This window comes from Manduca sexta, chromosome 7 (assembly GCF_014839805.1).
Source record: "Manduca sexta isolate Smith_Timp_Sample1 chromosome 7, JHU_Msex_v1.0, whole genome shotgun sequence".
NCBI classification, from domain to species: Eukaryota; Metazoa; Arthropoda; class Insecta; order Lepidoptera; family Sphingidae; genus Manduca; species Manduca sexta.
In genome coordinates this window covers 9554964-9580760 of record NC_051121.1, presented here as the reverse complement: position 1 = coordinate 9580760, position 25797 = coordinate 9554964, and the positions used below count along the sequence as shown (strand labels likewise).

Genomic DNA, 25797 nt, shown 5'->3' with positions numbered 1-25797 from the left:
AATACATCAGCACTGGCAAAAGTGCTCTATATTCTTAGATGGATGAAGTTTTTATTGCTGTACACTGGTTAATTTCTTTTAATCCAACACATTATGTCGGCTCGCTCTGGCGTAGAGACAATGAATAAACAGTAATATCGGATATGGAGCTATTTTTGATATCTTATTCGTACGCTCGTCTTTAGTAGCGGGGAAATACATGTACTTGACTGGTAGCGTCGGCATGTTATGTGAAATCCGTTATTGATTTTATATTGTTTTGTTTGTTTTCTAATTAGGTAACGACACAAGAGTTTGAATTTGTATTCGATATTTGATTTTCGAATTCGATATTTGATTTTCGAATTGGAATTTGTGAGTCTCCAGTTTATAAAATAGATTAAAATTTGTTGTATCAACACCTGGATAGGAATGAAGAATGTTCTGGCACGCAATTCGAAATTTAAAAATTTTCTTTCATTAGAAATGTATCTTGAATTGCATTTTGACAATTTATTTCAAGAGCATTCTAATTATAAATACAATAAAAATCAATCTCGAGACAAAGACGTTTGAAATTCATAAAGACACTGAAAATAGCGAACAAAGTCGTGCAATGTGCGTCCAAATAAATCAAATCACAACAATGTCGCATGAAATTGGCCGTTATTATTGTTTTTGAATTATCGCATCTTTGTGATCTTTTATTTTGAAAGCTGGCATCCATCACGCTGTCCGTAGAACAAAGTGATTGTCTGAATTACGCTATGATTATGATTTAGGAAGAGTTTTGTGAAATATTTGACTGGTGTATTAATTTAAAAAAAAAACATGTTCCCTCGTAAATAATGTATTTTTTAGAGAACAACGGGATTAAAAGTGATGTAAACACGACAATGAATGTCAAATGTGGCAGACTGTTTAGTAATAATTAAGATGCCGGCCTATAAATTAACCCGAAATATTTTACAAAAACACTCTGATATGTTTGTCGACCTTGTTTAGTAGTTAGCGCCATAAGGTACAAAATCAAATGCACGTGTTTTACATAGAAGCGGCTCGGAGGCATCAATGATCATCATATCTGTCCGTTTGTTGTCTCTATTAAAGCATACAAGTTAATGGGCAAGTATACTCTCTCCTTTACAATATAATACACGGATTAACATATTTAATTTTCTATTATTTAAAATCATTAAATGAATATTCATATTATAAAAGACGGAATTAATAATAAAAAAACAATATTTTTATTTATGTAATGAAAAGCGCATCTGGTATTTAAAATTTATTTCGTGTTACAATTTTGTTTTGCATAAATATGTTTTTCGACATTTCTATCAACACTTATAAATTAATGTTTTTGAATAAATAAATTTAATAACTGTCAATAATAGGATATTCGGCAATGTGTGAACCATGACGAACAGGTTTTATTCCATAGACATTCTATTTAAAATAAGTTATTAGTTATTACAATATTAAATTATTTGGAAAAGGGGTCAGAAGTCGGAACACTCTATATATTTAACTATATACACGTCTGTTTAGGGTTATTATGTATGTCTATTTCTGCCACTAATCGCATATAATACACAGCTACTATTATTATGAGCATTGTGTATATAACTATGTTGTTTTATTTCTTTATTTTTTTTTATTACAATATTTCAGGCACAATTGTTACAATAATACGTGTACAATTGTATGTAAATTGTGATGGATTTTTTTGTTTCATTTGTTTTTGTTTGTCAGTTTCGGCCTGAAATGTGTTGACTGTTAACAAAATCATTACCCGTTTCGCTGTAACCGAAGATACATTGTTACTTTCAGTTGTTTTGGAGTCATTTCGTTGTCACTCATTTAGTTCGTTTTCTGTCATGGGAACGTGTTGTTCGGATTAACACGTTTCTAATGGTCTGCTGAAAGATGACATTTTCGGTTGTAGATATTCATTGTTTTAATATGTTTTTTCTTTTATAGACAATAGGTTCTAAATTTGAAGTTATAAGAATAGTTTCGGATTGTTGGATATACATCGCAATTATAATCACCGAGATTCAAATAAGGAAAAAAAAATAGAATTATTTATATTCTATATTTAAAAAAGTAAAATAAATATTTGCACTGTCACTACTCGTAAAACGCAGGCATGTACTCAGGGGTCATAAAAGTGTCCCAACCCACCATGCACATAGATACAGATATTACAAAACCGTTTCATAATCAATAAAACGTTAACGACAACGAGACTGGCCGTTAACTTGAAACTAATTAAAGCCAACCTCGCATTATCGCGCAATAAAATATGAAAATCTCGCGCTTGCTGCCCGTGTGAATGAGCATTACGTTGGGAGAGAATTTGGTGGGGGTCACGCTGGGTTTGGGGCCCGCGTCTGCTAGGGTTTATCGTGTCAGAATGACGTATTTATCTTATATTTACATTTAGTAACAATTGCATTGATCTGATTAAAACCAAATATCCATAATAAAATAAATTACACCTTACGATATCTTTAAACGTAGTCCGTAACGAATATAATAATTGGTCTTGTTTCCAATCAGTAAATTTGTACAAATTTTACTCTATAAATCTTTAAATGAACCCGAATCCCAACTAATACTATATCACTGCATTCTATCCTTACAATAAAATATATAAACTCTTCTAAACACCTGACAATATGTCCCCGTAAGTCATAACCAAGTCCGCCCCCAGCCAACACGTATAATATTCGCGTCCACAAACCAAAATAAACGAAAAGCCCGAACGGAAACGGCCGCTATATTATTAGACACGACAATTCTATTATTTTTATTCGTAACACATCTCCGAGATTTTGTCCATAAATCTTTGATGGCAGTTGCTAGCTTTGTATGGAACTGATTCTTGGAACGACACAGCGATCTCCACACCCAATTGGAGAAATTTAATAATTACTTTTTATATAGGTTATTGTTCCGCTGTATCGTATTCTAAATTCAAATAATTTAAACACTTTTTTCTAATAAATATGAAAATGAATCTGATATTTTGATAAAAGATTTATTATAACTCATTATTTTTTTATTAAAATAGCGGCGATAGCCTAGTTGGGTGTGGAACGGACTGCCAAGACGAATGTCCGCAGGTTCAAATCCCAAGGGCACACACCTCTGACTTTTTTAAAATCATGTCTGTATTCTTTGTGAATTGATCGTTCGCTTTAACGCTGAAGGAAAACATCGTGAGGAAACCTGCACATCTGAGAAGCTCTCTATAGGAATTTCGAAGGTGTGTGAAGTCTACCAATCCGCACTAAGCCAGTTCAGTGGACTAAGGCCTAATCCCTCTCAGTAGTAGAGGCCCGTGCTCAGCAGTGGGCAAGTATATAATACAGGGCTGATATTATTATTATTATTTTTTATTATTTAATTAAAATATTATATCATCCAAATAAATAGAACAATAATTATACAAAATAATTAATCATTGTAATAGTTTAAAATACCTCGCCATTAATATTGTCGGTTCGCTGAACCGTGACAAAGGATTTTACCAGTAGTTTTGTTAAATAATAATTATTTATTTTGATCATTAATTAACAGTAACAAAATGCAGTGCGTAATAAATTTTATTTTATTGTTTTACAACTGTTTTGCCAAAAGCTTTTAGTTTTATATTTATTATATTAATAGATAATGAATATTAGACAATAAATTAGAATAAATTTAAATTTTATGATTTAACACGGAAATGCATTTTAAATTAACTCTAAGTTTGTATTTACTATAATTACACTGTTTAGTAGAGAGCAATACGGAATTAATTTATGATTACATTAATAGCGTGCCATAATTTATTATTTACGTCAAATACTGATTTTCTATTTGACAAAATCGGAGTAATAAAAGTATTAATATTAAAACAGTCCAAATACTAACCGCGAACAAGGAACCAAATCTAGAACCCAACAATCTGGTTTTTAACACCATTACACTCCAACAAAGGCCCGACCTAATGAGAAGCAATATGTTAAGCTCGATTATATGGAATACATTAATAACCCGGCGGCCAGTTGTCGGACACAACATTTCAACAATAACATTTATGAGCGGTGTCATCTCTCATGTGGACACCGCATTATTCAAGAAACACACTTCTGTTCATTGTTTCATAATAAAACGTTAATTTTGTCCTCAACGGTTGGACGCGACAGCACAATATTAGAACTTCCGTTCGTATGAAAAAACAACACATCGATAAATCTGTTTCTGGTTTTAGATTCGCGCTGAGACGCTCGGTTGAAGACAAATGGTGAAGAGGTAAATAAATAAACTTTTAAAAATAAATAAACTTCAACAATAGAACAATTTCAATCGCTTAATCCGGATTAATGTTTTTGCGGAAATATTTTGTTCGGATTAATTATATAAATATTTTATTGCATTTCTTCGAATGTTCTTTTTTTAAATGTAAATGTGATTACATTTTTTTAAACTGTAGGTAGGTTTAGAAACGCGAGGCAAAATTGCATATGATTCTAAAATCTGGTTTGTTTGTTTTTTAAATATAAATGTGATAACATTTTTTTTAATCTCCATAGATTTAGCGGCACGAGGCAAAATTGCGTATATGTAATTCTAAAATCTGGTTTATTTACACTGAGTGTTGTGACATAGTAATCGATAAAATCTGTATCGCCGTGACGTCAATTTTATTACTATAATCGATTATTCATAATGTAGGTGTAAATTCAAATACAAGATAAACAACCGACTTAACCCGATAAATCGCCATAATCATTAACCAAAACGACATTCTAATGTAACTCGAAATGCAACAGGAAATCAAATGATGCAAATGTCTTGTCCAACATTCATTTGGCACATATGCAAACTCACAAAACGTTTGGTAAAAACAAAAAGGCCCTTCAGAACGGAGCTGAGGGGCGCGAGCAAAAAATAAAACACGTGCATTGCCAGTGGAAGCAAAAAGGTCAACAATATGCCTAATCTACAATCCATGTCACAGGCCAAAGGTTGCCGAAGGTTGGACAAAAAATCCGAGCAACCGAAACCGACCGTAAATCAAGATTAATCACATCCAAATTGGACTCTAAAATCACGATGTTAAGGTACGATTTGCGATCAAAATCCGTGATCAGAACAGGGTATTGTTCGCGGGGTGGTGACGAGAGATTTTTGTCTTTTTTCCACGTTTCACATGTGGCATCGCAATCTTGGACGCGACACATGTGTCGGTGTTGTGTTACCAATAATGACTGAAGTCCCATATCAGTTCCCATTGCGTTTTGGAGTAATTTTTAATGTCAATGTACCTTTGCTTTGATGTTTTAAAGTTTTTAGTGGAACGTGATACCGCGGTCTACTCTGGAACAGGTGAATGCTGTCCTGCCGAGGGACGAAAATAACTAACGTTTTAATATGGGAAAAATTTAAGTAAAGGTCATTTACACCGGTCGGATCATAAACGTCGCCAATACAATAAATTAGGAAGCTTGTTTAGATTGTTTGGTCGTCTGGTCCAATTAAAACCTCGCAACTGCGACTCGTAAATAAATATTTAACGTGAGTCAGATTATAAAATATTTTATGGGTGAAATGGTAATGTTTGTTGAGTCCGTCAACAGCTTTGCAATACCGCACAAATACTTTTATAACAAAGATAGAACTACGTCGTACTCAATTGTCTGCAATATGGGCCGGCTTGACTGTGGAACCTTAATTTTCAAACAGTCTAATATAATAAAATAAAGCTATGCTTTAAAAAGAAATGATAATCATAACCGTTTTCACTGTTTTAATTAACACAATTCGTTCATAATCCAAGGAATTTATTTGAAATAAACAGTTATAAACTAATATTAATTAAACAATATTTAAATATCGTCAATAACCGTGAAGCGAAATCTAAACATTCGAATTTCAAAAATTCATATTTTTTAAATGTGTTCCAAATTCAAAACTATCGCGCCATATTTCATTGAAAGCAACCTATAAATCGTAACGTAAAACCCAAAGCCACCGAAACAGTATCTGGATGAATTCATTCCATAAATAGAACTATAAAAATTATTTTACGATACATGCAGATACATTAAGACAATGTTACAATGCCAACATTATGGTTTAATTGATTCGTCCACAATGGGCTTTATGCGGCCACTCGTTGCCACAACGATATGATTGTCTATGCCCGCCAGACGTCTGGCAACACTTGACCAGAGACAAAATGGCTTTGTTATGCTGCGCAGGCGCCACCGGTAATTCAATACGGATCGTGGATGATTTTGAAAATTTTAATTTGACTGTTTATTGTGTGAATGTGTAATTTAGGTTTATGATTAAAAGGTTTATTTATGAACAAAGCTTTACAACGCAAATATTGGTAGAATATTTGATTGATCGAAGTAGGAATGAAGAACTCTGAATATTATGTATATATGTAAAAAGAAGAAAAAAATAAAAAACAAAATGATAAACATTTATCCGAATTAAACATTAAGAAAATATGTAAATTAATATAATATTTTACCTTTAATTTTTTTATAAGATGGTGTAGTCCAAATTGATGGAGAATTGTTATCAACTTACAATTAACTGACGGAGAAAACATGAAGTTGTTTACCTGGAATAAAAAATAGACATTAGTCATTTTAATAATGGAGAACATAATAAAAACTAAATGTAGGTAGGCATCATTGTTTTCTTATCTAATTTTAGATAGAAGGGCCTTCTTGATTCACAACACATTATCATCAGTTAAGCAAACTATTTTATTGTTTTAACTACATCATATTCTAATACTTCGGCAAAACAGAATCCGAACTAAAGTTTATTTATTTATTTCTTTATTTGGACAAACAGTAGTTGTTACATTGTAGCATGGATACAAAAATCGTTACAAAAAATATAATTCAACGTACAACACTTTAAGTTGTCACAGCATGCACACAAAAGTTATTGTTTTCATCAACATTCGCTCATATTTAATACATACTTCGGCAAAATAGGAAACGAACTAAAATTATTGTCCTCAATATTTATCCAAACAATACAATCGCCCGTATTACATCAGACGAGATACATACGGTAGAAAGTGAGCGCACCAGTTGCGCTTCTGCCTAGGCCTTTGGGGATAGAAAGCGTGTGTTGCATCAAACAAAAAAAGTAACAGGGCCACATAGGTAAATCAATAAATCAATAACACCCACATGTGCCAGAAAATAGCAAGATCGAATATTGAATAAAGTAACCCGATATATTTTTATTGTACGCATGTGTTGGCTGCACATTGTGCGCTCTTAATGATTTATTTCGGGCACAGCTCCCTTTGTTTCGGCTGATAATCTTAATTTACTTATCATTTAATGGCTCCGTATCGTATAACAATATGATCTGATGGACTTGGGAACACATCAGTTTTAACATATACTATCAAGATTATCGGTTTAATAAAGACTAGATATTGCTCGCGACTCTGCTTGCTTACAAGTTTTTCCGGGATAAAAGTCCCACTTTATATTTAACCAGGATAAAAAGGCTATAGCACTCAGTTTCCCGGGATAGAATATCTTTTACCTTCCCAGGGTCTTAAACTATCTCCATACCAAATTTCATAAAAATCCATTCAATACATTTTAAGAAAATCGATAACAGACAGAAAAGGAGACTTTGTTGTATAACATGTACAGATCTAACATAACCTCAATCCATTCTATTCTGAAAAATAAAAGACCAAAACCTGCCAGCTGTAAACATCCAATCCGATTCAATGTCATTTGTACTCATAAACACACGCGTTAGACGGAATTAAAACCGGGGTAAGAATAAAACAACAGATTTGCAGAACATTAAAAACACGCTTACAAACGCTACTGGGTTTTTTAATGGATTTCCTGGGCTGGTCGTAATGTAAATTTTAAAGTACTGTCTAGGTAATCATTATGTTTATTTTGAATGACGAGACGAGCTTGTCGTTCGCCTGATGGTAAGCGATACGACCGCCCAACAATAGAAACACCATCTAAAACCTAGTATTACAATGATTGTTTGGTATTCCACTGCGCTCGTCATGAGACATGAGATGTTAAGTGTTATGTATTTCTATTAAATTATAGATAAAGATAGAAATGTAGTTATATTTTTAAATGATTATAATTACGGTTTCTTTCGGGATATGTCTAAGAGAAATTTGTTGTTTGGTAAACAATCTTGAATTAAATAAAAGTAATTTAATTTCAATATTTAAATAATAAACACATTTGTAAATACTAAGTAATTAACTATCTCCATCTCAAATTAAAAATACCTAATCGAAAAGACCCTCTCGAATCATACTAGGTGCAAAGGTGTACCCATAATGCTAGCAACGTTGCCGCGTTGAATGGCTAGTTTTGCACCAGATATGTTTCAGCAAGGAAATTAAATTGATTTTAATATAATACATAACACATACACAATATAATACACATAATATATTATATAACAGGCGAAGTTCGAACAACATACAGACCAAGTACTAACATATCAAAAGCTCTCATCAAAAACTCCAACGGATACGCCGAAACGTTTACATTAATACCATAAAATAATATCTTTTATATTCATAATAAAGTTTATGTGTTTACATCGATATATAGTAAAAATATACAGGATGTTCTACCTAGAACAATGTGTTGTGTTTTGTACATCGTAAATTCCGTTATGGTTTTTATAATCCATTCATACAGTTCATTCATAGTTAAAAATAACTATTCTTTATTATTATAATACGAGGGGATAAAGGTGGGGATCGGGGTCCATTTCCTGGTTTATGATAAGTTAGGTTAACATTAACAGACTTATAAACTTGTTTTAGCGTTAAGAGGTGGTTAAGAATTGATTAAATAGCTGTCATATCACCGGTTTCCTAGTTTGAACCTTATTAGGAGGCAAGATGGCGGGTTTTGATCTACAGCTGAGTAAATTTGTGTTTTAACTAAGCTTAGCGAAAATTTTATAAGTTAGATTTTTGTACAGATTTTGACGATTAAATTTAAAGAGCAATAAGACGTAAAACGTTTATTACAACAAGTGTTTGATAATGCATAGTTATAGATGCTATATCAACAATAACAATATTTGTATAGAAACTAAAACCTTTTGTATATTCAAATACCTTCGATAACTGTAGTTATTGCAGTGTACTGCAATGTTACTTTTTTTATGGGGGCAAGACAAAGTGACTGCACATGATAGTAAGTGGAGCGGGGTCCAATAGAACGTCGACTGATGATAGATGATTACCCCTCGACAGTCGACACAATTATGCCGGCCTATTGCAACCTGTACATAGTGCTTTTACAGTGTGGAGAACTGTGTTTATTGTGGTCAGATTAACTACACCGCAATTTTTGTATCTTTTTTTATGCGGGCAAAGTGACTGCACATGGTAAATGGAGGGGGGTCCAATAGAATATCGACTGACAAGAGACGATTACCCTTCGACAGTCGACACAATTATGCCGGCCTATTGCAACCTATACATAGTGCTTTTACAGAATGAAGAATTGTGTTCATTTTGATCAGACGAGAAACTGCTCGTCTAATTAAAATTAACTAATTCAAAACTTTACAGTTTGTAAATCAATCCTAAAACAATACCGGATAGCATGTCAAATCTGTCCATTTTTCAACAAACATAACGTGTTTACCTCCATCTGTCCGTCAGTTTGTTTGTACATATTGAGCAGAAAATTAAGGAAATAAGATGTATTTTTATCTGACGTTTTCGGATTTATTGATCTAATCTAAGGCGTAGCGTAAACGCTGTCAATTGTTTCCGTGATATTGCATCAACGTCTGACAGTTGATTCACCTTTAGCAATTATAAGTCTTTGACCCTGCAGTTAATATCGCGGGAAACCCCCGAACGGTATACTGGTTCCCCCTGCTTAGTGGAAAGGGAAAGATAGGAAGGAATTGTAGGGGAAGGATAAAGGATATGGAACTATCTTAAGGTGGGCAAAGGGGAGAGATCATAGTAATATTGCTCGACTATTAGTTAATCATATCACTCTTAAATTATACTGAGCCACCGATAGATCTACTACTGAGAGGGTTGAGACTTTAGTACCACGCTGGACTGCAAGTTGGTAATCACACACCTTTGAAAATCTTAGACTAAGCAAGGTTAGTACAATGATTTCTTATGTTTAGGCGTATTTTACACATTGAAATAAGCTACAAATTTTAATTTTGTATTATTGTAAAAAGTAGGTATTGTAGCTGATGTTTTGGACGATCAACACCACAGTCCCTCCGTGACCATGACTGCAGTCTTCGAAACGTCGGGAAAAAGTTGTAATATTGAAACCGCGATAAAATCCTTATATAGTTTTATTTCAACGGTTAGAACAATGTAAATAATACTAATCATTAAATTTCACAAGCGGCTATAGCCTAGTTGGGTGTGGAATGGACTGCGGAGACGAATATCCGCAGGTTCAAATCCCATGGGTACTCAACTCATAACTTTTGTAAAGTATGTGTGTATTCTTTATGGATTATCGCTTTGAAGGAAAATATCGTGAGGAAACCTGCATACCTGAGAAGTTCTCTATAGAAATTTTGACGGTGTGTGAAGTCTACTAATCCGCACTAGGCCAGCGTGGTAGACTAAGGCCTTATCCCTCTCAGTAGTAGAGGACGTGCCCAACAGTGGGGCAAAATATAATATAGGGCTGCTATAATGATTATTACTATCTATGAGACTTCAATGAACAACATTAATACTTGAGTAAGTAATTTGAAATTACAATGCACTTAATCCGTATACATGGTGTTCCAAACTGTCATTTGTAATTTGGTGATGCCCATATTGGTATATTGGGTCAAACATTGCAACAAATCTGAATTTTAATCTAAATCAAGACATATATCAATCATCGCTCATTTTAGTAACGTATAATGACAACTACGAAGGCTTATGGTGGACATAAATGCCGATTTAATGCTTAGATTAAGTATACAAATTTAAGGTTGCGAGTAGCTAGTAATTTTAATATAAGAGTTTATAAACGTATTAAGCTAATCGTACGCGCATTTTCTTGATCAGCCAAGTACGCCATCTCTGTTTTTTCACTACCATAGTCAGAGACGGCAATCCGAAATGACCGGAAAGAGATCAGGCGCAAAACCAACGGCTTTACGTACTTTCCAAGACGGGGGTATTACACCGCCAACCTCCTGAATCCGAGCTGCGACTGAGTAACTTTTAAGAAGGGCAAACCCAGTCACCAGTATGTTTTGAAGCGACCCGGGACTCAAACCGAAAACGCTAACCGTATTCGTACTGCGTACGCATTACTACTTCATACTGCGTATATATTATTACAACTACCGAGATAGTCACTTTAAGCTGCAAACTATAACTGCGTTGATCGCCCTAAAACATTGATATTAGTCTCAGAATTACGTCAAAATATTATTTAACCAATCCCTTATAGCTTCTGTCAGAGTTTAGACCATCTCAATGTTTTTAAATGCTTTAAGTAATGTGAGTATTTAGGCCTCCACCATAAGCAATATACACTTCAATCACTCGCCAGTACATGCGTATCACATTGTTCCCCAATACTACAAAACATCCAAAAATCCTTTCTCACAGAGCACGTGTGAAGGTAAATTATAATGGGTCCCGGTCTCCCATGACAATTGCACAGGAAGCCCTTTATCCCTGGATCCGACGCGGCGAGTACGTCTCACGTTTTGTACTGATGTTCTCTAAGAATAGATATTAACTCAGGAGAGAGCCATATAACAAAGTTAGATGAGATATTAAACATATACAGGGTCATTTTGACATTGCGTTATTAAATGATATCACATACTTTTCTACTTAGATAATATTACAATAAGTTACTTGAACCGCAGATGTAAAATAAAAAAGTGCATGTTTCGAAGAAAATAAATATTAATAAAAAGTAATTTTAATTTTACGCGCCTTACTACCACTACTACTACCTACTCTAAGAGAATTCGTCGTAGCGTCAACATCATACTTTTAGTCAGAAATACACTCACGCAGTCACCATATTCGCATTTAAACTCCAATCCATAAACTCCAACATTTAAAAAAAATCAGAAAACTTAAACCAAGATTTTTGGTGAAAATATTCGTCATTAATGGATGATTTTTGGCACAATATCAGCAAAGGTGAAGACGAGTATGTGGTTTCATTTAGTAACGTAATGTCAAAATGATCCAGTAGATAATGTTAATTTATTCAAAAAGGAACTTAAAAAAATCCTCATCACAGAATAATAGGGCCTAGTTTGATCAGAATAGGTAGAATGAGTTCTTGGACTTTATGTTTCCGGGGCTTTAGGGATATCGCGATAAATCCGTCTATCACTTTGAGAGGAATCTATACTTATATATAAAGCTGAAGAGTTTGCTTGAAAGCGCTAATCTCAGGAACTTAAAACTGATTTTGAATGTTTTCCCTAATTGAACGCTCCGTTATTCCTGCGTGATATAGACTACTTTTTAAATGAAAGGTTACTAGTTGGCTACTTATTTTTGATATAGAAATGAATTTATTTTATCTAGTCAGTAAGCCTTGTAGTGCCTTGTCTTCGCTATTTATTACTGTGGTTTACCAAACTATTAATGAAAAACGAAAATTGTTAGTACAATATGAACATTTACAATCATAAATGGTAAAGAATTACCTCTAACACATTGTTAAAAGACGTTAAAATGAATCATTAAATGCTAATTTATTGACTCAAGTGGCCATTTTAAGAACACGTGCATTTCTTATGCAACACATAAAAACACTAAAGTGTATGGAAATTGAAAGTTTTTTAATACCCGACCAGTGTGACCAGATGTCGTTCCGTTCCCACAGTAATTTATGACCCTAAGGTTAAATAGGAGTCGATATTCATGGACCTATTATCGATATAATCGTAAAATTTTGTCTTTTGGGTCCGGGTGTGTTTATTTCTGCTGCTAAGCATTGTTAGTATGGATACAATATAGTATCTTGTAGTATTTTGGATTTAGTTCTAGTTTGACTGCCTCCGTGACGTATTTATTTGTTCGAATCCCGAGTCGGGCAAAGTGATGATTATGTTTTCTGCTTAGTATCAGCCCGGAGTCTTGGATTTGTGCCCGTTATATCTACAGGGTCTCTATCATATCATGGGATGGAACACAAATGGCGTAAACTGGGAGTCCTGGTTGCACTTCTGTCTACCCTTTCGAAGATAAAGGCGTGATGGTAATACATACAGGTGACATCCTCTCATCAACTAGAAAATATTCTAGAACATTCAAACACTCGTTCGAATCCATCATTCCCAACTCGACAATAGCCGACAATAGCACTTCCTCAGCATTGAGACGCGATGGCCCAGTAATTGTCATGTAATTGCACAATAAAGCACGTGCTACAAGGGTTCGATGCCAAACAATGCACCTAGGGGTTACTTACTGCGTAGATAGTGCGGTGCAAGACCTGAGCGGGGGCGGGTTGGTATATGTTTTACGGAGTGAGGCAAGAACTTCGATTGATGATAGTGCTGCACTGTGGTCGCAACGGGAAAATGACTGCTAGAGCTCAGTAATCTGGGTGTAATTTTCTTTAAACCGGATAACAAAAATAATGCTTAACACATTGAAATATATGAACTACGTACTAGATTTGACTCTCCAAACATTCACTGTGTTCAACTGAATTGAACTGAAATCCATTCAAACTGTCTTTAGTATCAATATTGGCAGCTTGTGGTTGTGTACGGAGTGGCGCTCATAAGAACTCGAGTCTAAGTGTAAACTTGGATGTGAATAAAAAATATTAGTCAAATAAGTAAAATTATTTGTTCAAGTTTTAAACAGGTTACAACAGTGACGTTTTGGTTGCCATTTTAGTTCAGATTTTGAACAAATAGTTTATAGGAACGTTCGTGTCCATAGAACATATGTCAATGGCTTAACAAGAGTTAATTCAGAAGATGTTACGAGCTCAGCCAGACCCTGGTCTACGAGACACTTACCGAGTAATATGAAGTGATCAGTTGTTAAAATTCTTCCATATGTTTAACAATGTTTCTATCCGTTCAAAATGACTTGCTATTAGGCCATTATGTATTAAGAAATATAGAAGAATGTAGACTTATTTTTATTAATAAATATTGTTTAAGTTAGTAGTTAATGTACAAAACATTATATTTAACAACACATTTTTCTATTGTGTAACGGCAATATGTCTCCACTGCACCTGACGGTAAGTGAAGTGAAGTCCAATAAAACGTCGACTGACGAGTGATGATTACGCCTGGACAGTCGACACAATTATGCCGGCCTGTTAGAACCGAACACAGGCTGATCCCGGAACACTACACTTACATGTGCCACTATGGGTTTTAACACCTTGTGTACGGTGATCGCTATCCGGGCGAATATAAAATATATCCTACCACCAGCAAGTTATGCGTTAGATATATTTAATCTAATCGCTAACTTCTGTACATCGCGCCACTCAATGAAAGAAACGGAAGACCTTGTCTAAGGCGAGGGTCCACAACAATCAGTTCAATGAAGTTTATTTAGCATAAAAATTGGACGGAATTGCTTACAAAGGGCGCTAACTTGTTTTGTAATTTGATAAAATAATGACAACATTGTCAGTCATTGTGTAACGGGTTTTGGACCTTGGTGGGGTTGGGAAGCTTTTGAAGGGTTTGTTACTGTAGATGACTAACTTGAATGAGGCTGGTTGGTGAGAATGTATTTTGGAGAATATTTTTAACTTAAAGATCAGACATCGATTTCTCTAAATCAATTCTAATTAAATTTACTGCACCTCTGACTTTTCTAAAAATTATGTGTGTATTCTTTGTGAATTATCGCTAGCTTTAACGGTGAAGGAAAACATCGTGAGGAAACCTGCATACCTGAGAAATTCTGTATAGGAATTTTCGAGGGTGTGTGAAGTCTACCAATCCGCACTAGACCAGCGTGGTAGACTAAGGCCTAATCCCTCTCAGTAGTAGAGGAGGCCCGGCCCAACAGTGAGACAGTATATAATACAGGGCTGATATTGTTATATTATAAATTTGCTGGTGGTCTCTATTATGTGAGAGTTCAACTGGGTAGGTGCTGCAATGTCTATTTCTGCCGCCAAGCACTGTGTAGTCACTGTCGTGTTCCGGTTTGAAGGACATTGTAGCCAGTGTAACTACTGGACATAAGACTTAACATCTCATGTCTCATGGCGAGCGCAGTGAAATACGAATCAATACTTTGTAATTCAAAGTCTTGGATGGTGTTTCTACTGTTTATGGGCGGTCGTATCGCTTACCATCAGTCGAACGGCAAGCTCGTCTCGTCATTCAAAGCAATAAAAAAAAAATCTACGAAGTATCATACATTTTTTCAGTTACTTTTCTTTGCCAAAAAGTTTGGCTTTTCCAACCATATTTAAATGCGAAATTATATAATTTATACCTTTCAAAATCTCATGGAACCGTCTGTCTAGCTTTACCATGCTTAATATAGTCGGATTTCCTCACCACGTTTCCGAAAAGAATATTGGATACAAAAATTTTGGAATTTGACCTCCGTCTTAGTCTGTTTTACACCTTGAGCACACGCATTCAATTAATATTTACATTCGAAAGTTATCACCTACAGACTAAATTGCATAACTCTGGTTAGACAAAGCTCGTACATACGAATTCTATAGAATTCAATTATACAATGCGAAAACATTTCAGTTGTATACAATTACCACGTACGTACTAAACTCATAAAAGCTGTAGGGGCGCCATCTATTGGAAGAACTCGGGAAGAGTCTATACAAGTTGGGAGTAGTGTTAATTTTTTTTTATTCACACACACACACATACACTGACGCTATTTATTCCTGAAGGAGTAGACAGAGATGCAACTGGTGCAAAGACTTTTCGCCGTGCGTATTGCGTTCCACAATAGCGGTCGTACATACAAATTCTAGAATCCGGATTGATACTTAGTAGAAAAACCCAATGATGTCTTAACCGAAGACCGAACCAGAGACCTCAGCACTGCAGTCTTATATTACAACAACGCCACTGAGGCATATTTTTTTATTCGGCACATAAAATAAAAAAAATACTCAGCCACAGAACCCGCACAGTGTATTGTATTCAGCAGAATACGATCTACTATACTTAAATATGCGGAGACCTTATCTACTGTGGTAGAAAATATACAAAGATAGACTCAATCACACTATTTGTAATAAGAACTAAAAGTGATAACAAAGTTAGAAATCTGTCTTAAAGGAAAGATAGTATATTAAGGAAACGTCTATTTTATTAAGCAAATATACAACAACTGAATTATATTGAAATTGTTTACCATTCACAAATATCTAAACCAGTAAAAATCCTATAAATTCCCAACGCATGGCAACCCTACATCACGTATGAAGACGACAAAGCGAATATAAGAAAATACGTCCAAATAATCATACGCCGTGCGTTCCTATCCGGTACAATGGGACGAACAAAGCAGCGCGCGACGTGGCGGGAATTAAAAATGAACGGGGGTATTTAGGGTTGTCACTTGGCAATACTCGAGACTCAAGGCTCGAAGGACCAAATCTAAATTATCGATAAATTGTGAATTGTATGATCTAGTTAGACTTGTAGAGTAAAAAAATGGGTTACTACTGCATCATTTTTTCTATAATATACGGCAATACATACATCACATTCATTCATGAACACAGGTCGAAAGGAGTTTACGCAAGCTACGTCTCTTAGACATATGATCTCCAATCTAATGAACCAGAACATAACATTTTGTCTTTTTTATTTTAAGATATTTTTATATTACTAATTTCTGTAAATGTATTAATTTCGGCTTTCAACGTTTTATTATTACTTATAACAAAATCACATAACCTTCATTTTGTTACAAAGCTTCACCATAATCACCTTCAACCCGATAAATCAAAACGACGAGCCTACCAAACAGTCCAATAAAAAAAATTGTAAACACCACCCTATTATAGAATCTAAAAATTGACAACCCTACTGTGAGGTAACTTCACACCCGCGTTAATACGACACGTGAACTACCTTCGTAATTCCCTCGGTTACAGATTTGACTAACGCTTTACTTGTACTCGCTTTAACCGACTTCAAAAAGCAGGTTATGAACTCACTGAAAAATTAGACGCAGGGGAATCGATCCCTACGGATTATTTAGTCTATTTTGCGTTTCAAAATCTCGTATTATTGTAGATCATAATTATATTTATTTAATGCTTTCTTATACGCGAATATTATTCATTTAAATGGCATTATTATCCGGATTTTATTGCTGTTTATTATATTACAATTTTCTCTCGACGTTTTGAAGACTTAGCAGCTTTTATTAATTACAATATAACTACGATACAATTTTAAAAATAGTTTTATTGTGCGTGCATTTATTTTAATTCGCAGACCACACTGTATCTCAGTTAAGTGTAACTACCAGTGAAGGGTCGATATATTTCGATTCTTGCCGACTTCCTTTGATGTAGAATTAATATAGAATCTAGAACGATCATATAAATTACTAGCGACCCGCCCCGGCTTCGCACGGATGCAATGCTGACTATTTAATAGATTATTATTATACATATAAACCTTCCTGTTGAATCACTCTATCTATTAAAAAAAACCGCATCAAAATCCGTTGCGTAGTTTTAAAGATTTAAGCACACATAGGGACAGAGAAAGCGACTGTTGTTTTATACTATGTAGTGATATTCTTATCATTAGAACAATTTGTAGACCACATTCAAGTATATAAGCACCTATATTGTATCAGGTACCATTTCTAGCTTTAGGTAACCAAGAACTAACACTTGTAACCTTTAATAAACTCTTAAATAAATACAAGTTAACAGCACTCACATAAACGATTAATATCGTTTGAAGTAAGGACCCACCGTAAAACAGTCATAACCTCGTCAACCACTAACTACCTCACCAACCACATCCTATAACTAATAAATAGTTATTAATATCAACCACAAGTTACCTTTGACTTACGTTGGTTAAATAGTTACAATTTTTAATACCATCGCATCCGTTTACATAGAATTTACGACTGTTTTCATTGCGGCAACGTTCCGAATAAATATAGCGTTTCCTGTTAATAAAAATAATATTTATTAATAACAATTGGGATATGTCCGAATGCAGTTCTGGGAATGATTAATTCGGGATGTTTAGGGTAAGTACGTTTAAGGGATGACCAGAAATTTCTATGAACAATTGAGCATATTTTTTTGGTAAGTTGATATACTCTTGACAAAACTGTTTTCATAATAGATGACCCGACAGACGTTGTCCTGTCTTAACTATGTATGCACTCGCGCATTCTATCGATCACTGACAGTTATTCAAACCACTGACAGATATATAAAATTAATATTGTCGTTCTCTTAAATTTTCTAATTTACCGCGCAATTTCTTAAATTTTTTCTTTCAGATCCTTCTCCTGACAATAGCAAACACAACAAAAAAGAAATAGTGGAATCGGTTCAGCCGTTCACGCGTGATGGCGTGACCAAGGGAAATAGGGATTCATTTTTATATATATAGATTGAAATTGATTCAATAGCCATTACTGTGGTACATTATTGAACGGTGCTTCAGCTGTTTTCACCGTGTTAAAAATATTATAATTTTAAATCATACTAGATTATAAGGCTCTTAATACTGCTAGGAAAAATGCGGATGATATATCTGGGGCCATCGTCAAGATGGCGATTTACGATATTAACTCTAACGTTATCGATAAGCCTATCGCTAAATGTCATTCCCATATATTTTTAGTTTTATATTTGCGTTAACGATTGCAGAAAGGTATCTTGGCTATGTTGCCTGTTTACCTGTAAATGGACTATCAATAAAGAGTAAAAACACTATTCTAAACATTGCTTCACAAAACTCGCATGTATTGAGCAGCATTAATCCTGAGGGTAAGATGATTTTAAACACCCTGGATTTAACTTCAAACAATAAAAACGAGTTGGAAGTAAAATTGACAAAATCAGTTCAGTAAGAGCGTCGCTAAAGAGGAGCATAAAATAGATACATACATACATTTATACATACATATATACACATAGATAGGGTGATAAAATTATGAAAATAATAACTTAAAATATTTTTTAGCTGTTGATTGTCCGCTATATGCAAAATGAGCTCACAGTGTCTTGAAGTTAGGCAGTCGGTCTTTTGGATTCCGATTTAATTAAATGTAGAACAGGATCTTAGACTTGTGCAAGTCTCCAACCATCTTTATTGAAATTTTGATGTTTATTAATTTCACTAACTTAGCGAATCATCCTAGGTAGGAATCGGTGGCCATTGGTACATGATGATTCCTTGCTTCGTCGTAGTCGGGTAAAAATAAAGAAACGGCTTGTTCTCACATTTGTATAAAGGAACCCTTGTGCTTCCTTCATCGCTGACATTGATTACGTACGGAGCATACGTGGGTAGGTATTACTATGAATTCGTTCCTATCAATTGAGGCGGAATGAAGTGATGTACCAGTTCCGCCTCTGCTTACCCCTTCGTTGATTGAAGGCGTGAATTTGTGTAAACAGTTAATGATCACACACTCAAGCCATTTATCCTCGAACAGGTAGGCAGAGGCGGAACTGGTGCATCAACTTCCCGCCGTATGTATTCCATCCCATGATGTGATAGGCGAACCTATAGCCATATCAAGCACAATTCCAACTGCTGATATTTAGTAGAGAAAGCCAATATCACTGCCCGACCTGGACACCGAACCCGAGACCTCACCACTGCAGTCTTACCGTAATATAATCACGCCTCCGAGTGAACAAGCCAATGTAACATATATTATGTGTATATGAAGTGGTTTACCAATATTCACGGGCGTCTGAACACTTAATATTTAATATCTATAGATAAATAATTTGTCGGTCACTTTTATAATAGTTTGTACCTATTTTTGTATACTTAATTCTTAGAAATTTCAATTAGGTCTAAAATAATTTAATTAAACATAATTTAAAACATGTATAACGATTTTAAAGTAACCTCGTGTATTAGGCAAGTAATGAAGAAATTACTTATTTGAACCTTTTTCAAGAGTATTGTAATGGTGTGACTTTTGTATTTTAATCATAATTATTTTATTTATTGTGTTTTATTTTCGAATCCTTAATCGTTGCTGTCTCATCCTCTGCTAGTGACCGTCATGAGCCGAGGTTCGTAATCCATTAGTGGGTTGCCCTCAGCATGGTCACTTAATTTTCAAGGGTTGCAAGCGCCTACAGCTCTCATCGAAAAGTTTGGTATGTTTGTATAAGTCAGCCCTTGTTATATGTCAAAAAATATAATGTTATTTCAAAGTATCTACTAGCTATATTCTATAATTATAAGCAGTGTATATACCTACTATTCCTTCTTTATTAAACACCAACTTAGCAAAACATCCAAACCCTTCTCCAAAGCACTAAAAACCCGAAAAACTTTTATTATAACAACACAATCGTAACTCACCACCGCGGCCGACAAATTGACACATTTTTATGACGCAAAAGATAAAAAAGGTACATCATTAAAAGAATGGAACGACATTAAAACGAGCGTACATTGTACACAAAAATCAATTCAACGTTTAATTTACCACGCACTTAAAATTTTAAATTTTAATTGCAACCATTTGGGTGTTTACTGAGCGAACCAAGATGGCGGATTTATAACAATAATATCGGATAAATTGGGTTGAAAGGAGAGCTTGTAAGATGGGACAGGGCTTGGTAGTCGTTTATCTAGTAGCCGGATTAACTACTATCTTTTACAATAAAAATATTTGAACAATTTTACAAACATCTTGCACCAAATATATATAAAACAAATATATATATATATAATCTATTAAGTTAACAGTTGCTTAAGGGAAATAATATAATTGCATGTATTATTCATAGAAAAGTTAATGTCAAATAGTTAAACGGGAAAAAATAGACATTTTATAGTAAAATATATTAAAATCATGCACTTCGTTTTATTACAATATCTAGTAAATTTATTAAACAAGTACCTAGATATTAACTAAGACTAATTCACATACTTTAATGGCATTTCAAGATGAAAGCGCAGCACGCGTTTTTATTTGACTTATTTTAAAACAGATTTGCTTACAAATATCCGGATAAATCAAATTACCTTAGTTATGTTATAGGGGGCGAACCCATCGCTATATCGGGAACCTATTCCAGACTGGGCTGATACTGAGCTTTAAAGCCAATATCAGTTTGCCCGACCCGAGTTTTGAACTCCGAACCTCAGTGCTTTACCGCGCACGCAACACAACTACGCCATCGAGAGAGTCAATGCATGGGACCAAACGTACATTGTGAAGGGTGAACTCTACCTACCTTCGGAAATAAAGGCGTGATGAGTTTTTTTGTTGAGTTATAATGACCGGACATCTTTGAAAGAATTTAGTGTGAACAAGTCGAACTAAAACTAAAGTCCGACTACTGTATTAAATATCTAGATAAACAGTTAATAGTATTTAAATTGAACCCAAGACCTGCCAGTCCCCAGCTCGTATACCACCACAAATTAGTAAGGGTATTATATTGTTAAATATATTTCTTTATAAGTCCACAGGGCTACGTTAAAGAGCAACAAGGTAATTGGAACAAAAAAATATGTTATTATCAACCTGACATGTAATTCAATATGTAATGTCTTTAATGAGAATACGTTTGCGAATTGTAATTGTGTCTGTTTCAGTATTACTTAGTGGCAGGACCGTAGCTAGGGGGGGCATTGTGAGACAATGCCCTACCTTAATAATCAACTAAATTATACATAATTACTCAATCAAAATATATGGAGCAGCGGGTTTTTTATTTCACGATTTGGAAGTTGGTCCCATAGTAAGAGTCGTATTGATGGGTGGAATAACCCCTTTTCGAGATTTAAGGAAATTTTGTTACACTGTATATTACCCTAACAAATTACGTAAGTATTAACCTAACTCATTAATGTTCACCAGTCAAGAAAGGCAAAAATAGATTGACCAGATCAGATCTAGTAACTTTTTACTTCCGCCCTAGCTGTAAGCACAGCTGCCCTACCTTAAATTCAAGTCTAGCTACGGCCTGCCTAGTGGTGAATTTTGATTATAAATCTTGAGATTGTCATTTCGATCAATCGTAGGGAATGTTTTAACTGCTTAATTTAGGATTGCTTTTCTAAAATCGATTCTTTCTCCATAGATCAGGATTTATTGGATTTGAATACCAGATTGAGCACTGTAGTTTTTCTAAATTTCCCGGGATATATAAGCTAATTTAGAAGTAACCGTGTACTTTTAATCTATCTGGGTGCCAATCATAAAAAAACGTAGGAAGGCAAATATGTCAGAGAAAATACTCGAAGTCTATTTTCAGATTCCAGAAATAATAGAATAGGAGCTGCCAAAATATAATAACTAATTTTAAGACTGAATACTTTTACTAATGAAGAGATGAGCTAATTTCAGTCCAAATATTACCCCTATGATATAATAATTTTAATAAGACCGAACACTTACAAATAATGAGGGGACTAATGAGGATAAGAAGAAATAATAAGGAGCTAATCTCTGTCCTCAGGGTAAGCGTCGTAACATCCTGTAAAACCGTCCGAACTTTTGAGTTAAAAATATTGTATGACAGTCTTCGTCAGTGTAAAATTTATATGTTTCAAAATTATCACATGAAGTTTACTTATAGGTCCCCTAAAGATTTCTAGACGGTCTATGAAGGCAGCAAAGTCTTCGAAACCTCGGGAGAAAACTAAAATTATTAAAACCGCGATAAAATTCGAAAAATAGTTTCATTTTAACGTTCTAATGATTTTTAAATTTACATCAATTACGAAAGGAAAGCCTGCAGGAATCAGGAATCGGGTTATAAGGATCCTTCACCACTAATGCTTATTGCTTACCCTCCAGAATGAGAACAAATGATCATTTACATGCTTATAGCTACTGTCAGCAGAATTGGTTGCTGATGTCGCTGGAGTCCTCGCTGCTCTTGGTGTCTGTTGGTGCTCGTGAGGTTATAATCATATTAGTGTACCTAGAACGGTCAAGTGTTGAAGATATATTTATGTGTGAGTTCACGATACAATACGGTTTGACTATGCGTATTATATTTTCAATGTAGTAGTGACTAAGACGGTAGTGACACTAGATTTTTATAGCATTAATAGGCAGATGGCCTTTCTAGATAGTCTAAGACTCAAACGGACTACACAAAATACCTCTTAGCGAAAATTATTAATATTTCATATGCTGTTAATAGTTCAGATTATATCATAAAAATATTTACATACCTACATACGACATAATTTTGATTCTTGCATATTTAATAACATATTCATGATACATATATCATGTAAATGGTTACTTTAACTAAATGCTTCTATGTAGTCATATAATACAGGTTGCAAAAGAATTATTTAATTAAACTTAGCTCGTATGTCTTACATATTTATATACAGACATAGATTACGTAAACTAAGTTATATATCTGTTTTTTCTAACACTTAATGTGTAGTCACATAATATGGGCTGCAAAAAAAATTGATTTAATTAAACTTATTGTTATGTCTTAGATATTTTCATACATGTATACAGACCTAAAATAAACTAAATAAAAACAATACCTTATTTATCACGTAGGTGAACAAAGTTGCACTAATGATACGTCAAAACAAAGCATAAGAATAATTGTTATTATTTATAAACAACTATTAAAATTACTTAAACTATGGACATTTTAAATTAGGGATAAAATTTATAATAAAGACAAGGTACAAACCGAAGTAACCAGCTCGGGCTGGCAAGTAAGTTATAAATCTGTAATTTCCTAAGCTATGGAAGTTAGTAGTGGCGAAAGTTGAATTTTTCTGAAAGGGAGCCCGACTTATAGATGCATGCATAAATGCGGTATGTAAATCTTTCGAATCATAATTAGATACTCCATTAATTTTACATATAGGGAAGCTCAAATATCAACTCTGTATATACTGTCCCAATGTTGGGCACGGGCCTCTATTACTAAGAGGGATTAGGCCTTAGTCCACCACGCTGGCCTAGTGCAGATTGGTAGACAAACCTCAAAATTTCTATAGAGAATTTCTGAAGTATGTAGGTTTCCTCACGATGTTTTCCTTCACCGTTAAAGCAAGCGATAATTTACAAAGAATACACATAATTTTATAAAAGTAAAAGGTGCGTGCCATTGGGTTTTGAACCTGCAGACATTCGTCTCGGCAGTCCGTTCCACATCCAACTAGGCTATCGCCGCTAACATGATAGGTAATTACAACTTATTAATATTATAATAATCTATAACTGTATTTGGAAAGATCGGTAGAGTTTGTTGCCCTTCATCAGGAGGAAACTGACTTCAAAACTGCCAATAGATAAATAACATAGTATGATCAATGTCTTGTATTTGTAACACACACACCTTTTATCCCCGAAGGGGTAAGCAGAGGCGCAACTGGTGAAACCATTCTTTGCCGTGTGTATTAAATCCCATGATGCGATAGGCGAGTCTATCGCCATATCGAGCACAAATTCCAAACTCCGTGCTGATAAGTTACCTAAAATCACTGCTCGACCCGGGAATCGAACCCGAGACCCCAGCATTGCAACCGTAACGTAATACAACTACGCCACCGTTATAATGTATTTGTAATACATGACTATCCCGCCATCATATCCCCTCAAACTCCAAACCAGGATTGGCAAAGCGCGCTTGAATATATTTAAAAAAAAATCTCAAAGCTCTATATTTGAAACACAGATAACTAGGTTTCTTTAAGCTTTTCCATGTGAGACAATTACCAAACAACATATCACAAATTCTACTCCGAGGTTATTTAGGTTGTTTTCGAAAACCTGATTTGAGTATTATAGGTATATAATTTCCAATAAACGAACAACTGATAGAAGATTCGAACTCCGAACCGCACTACTCTCACGGCTTAAATACGCCGTCCAAATTCCAATACAACTCAACGATGCGATAAATTAACATTATATAACAAGAGATTCGAACCCATGACCTCATCGGTCTCAATCTCCATGCTGCCACTAAACCAATGAAGCGAGGAGAAATTACCAATCATTATTTTTGCAGCAAAATAAAATTATAAGTACTGTTCTATCATCAATCATTATAATATCATGAAAAATACTTGGTAATTTTAATAAAAGTTTTCAATTAGTCCCTCAAATATACATAATTTAAAACTTAATTTCTTTCTTAGAACATATAACTTACTACTGGTCTAACCTAAGCCCCTTCATAGATTACACAATAATTTCTATTCTCTAATCACCCCTTAACCGTTTTGGCGTGAAGATATGAAATATGTTCATATATTAAGAATTTTATCTAAACATAAGTATTGTACCTATAATTATATCCGAGGTAATATAGCGAAGAAATCAAATTAACTTAATATTAATTTTAAAGTACTAAAATATTTGCACCATCTTTAATTTATATTCTTATTTAAGACTAATTATTTAAAAGTAACATTTAGTATATTCAATTTAAAAACGTTTAAGTTTATAGAGTAACAGGATGAGAGACGAAAGGTCACAGGAACGAATGCTGCGTGTGGAGCGATTGCATATTAATCCTACAGGAATAGTTATGTGCCTGCGTATAAATTATAACGTGATTTGAAATATAATTCATTTTATTAAACGACATTATC

At 34.3% G+C, this 25797-nt stretch overlaps 1 protein-coding gene across 2 annotated transcripts in view; it reads right to left on the bottom strand.

Annotated features, from left to right (window-relative positions):
* LOC115442973 (transcription factor Sox-5) overlaps window positions 1-25797 on the bottom strand; it is a 182585-nt gene that overhangs the window by 113972 nt on the left and 42816 nt on the right. The gene's annotated exons all lie outside the window — the stretch shown is intronic.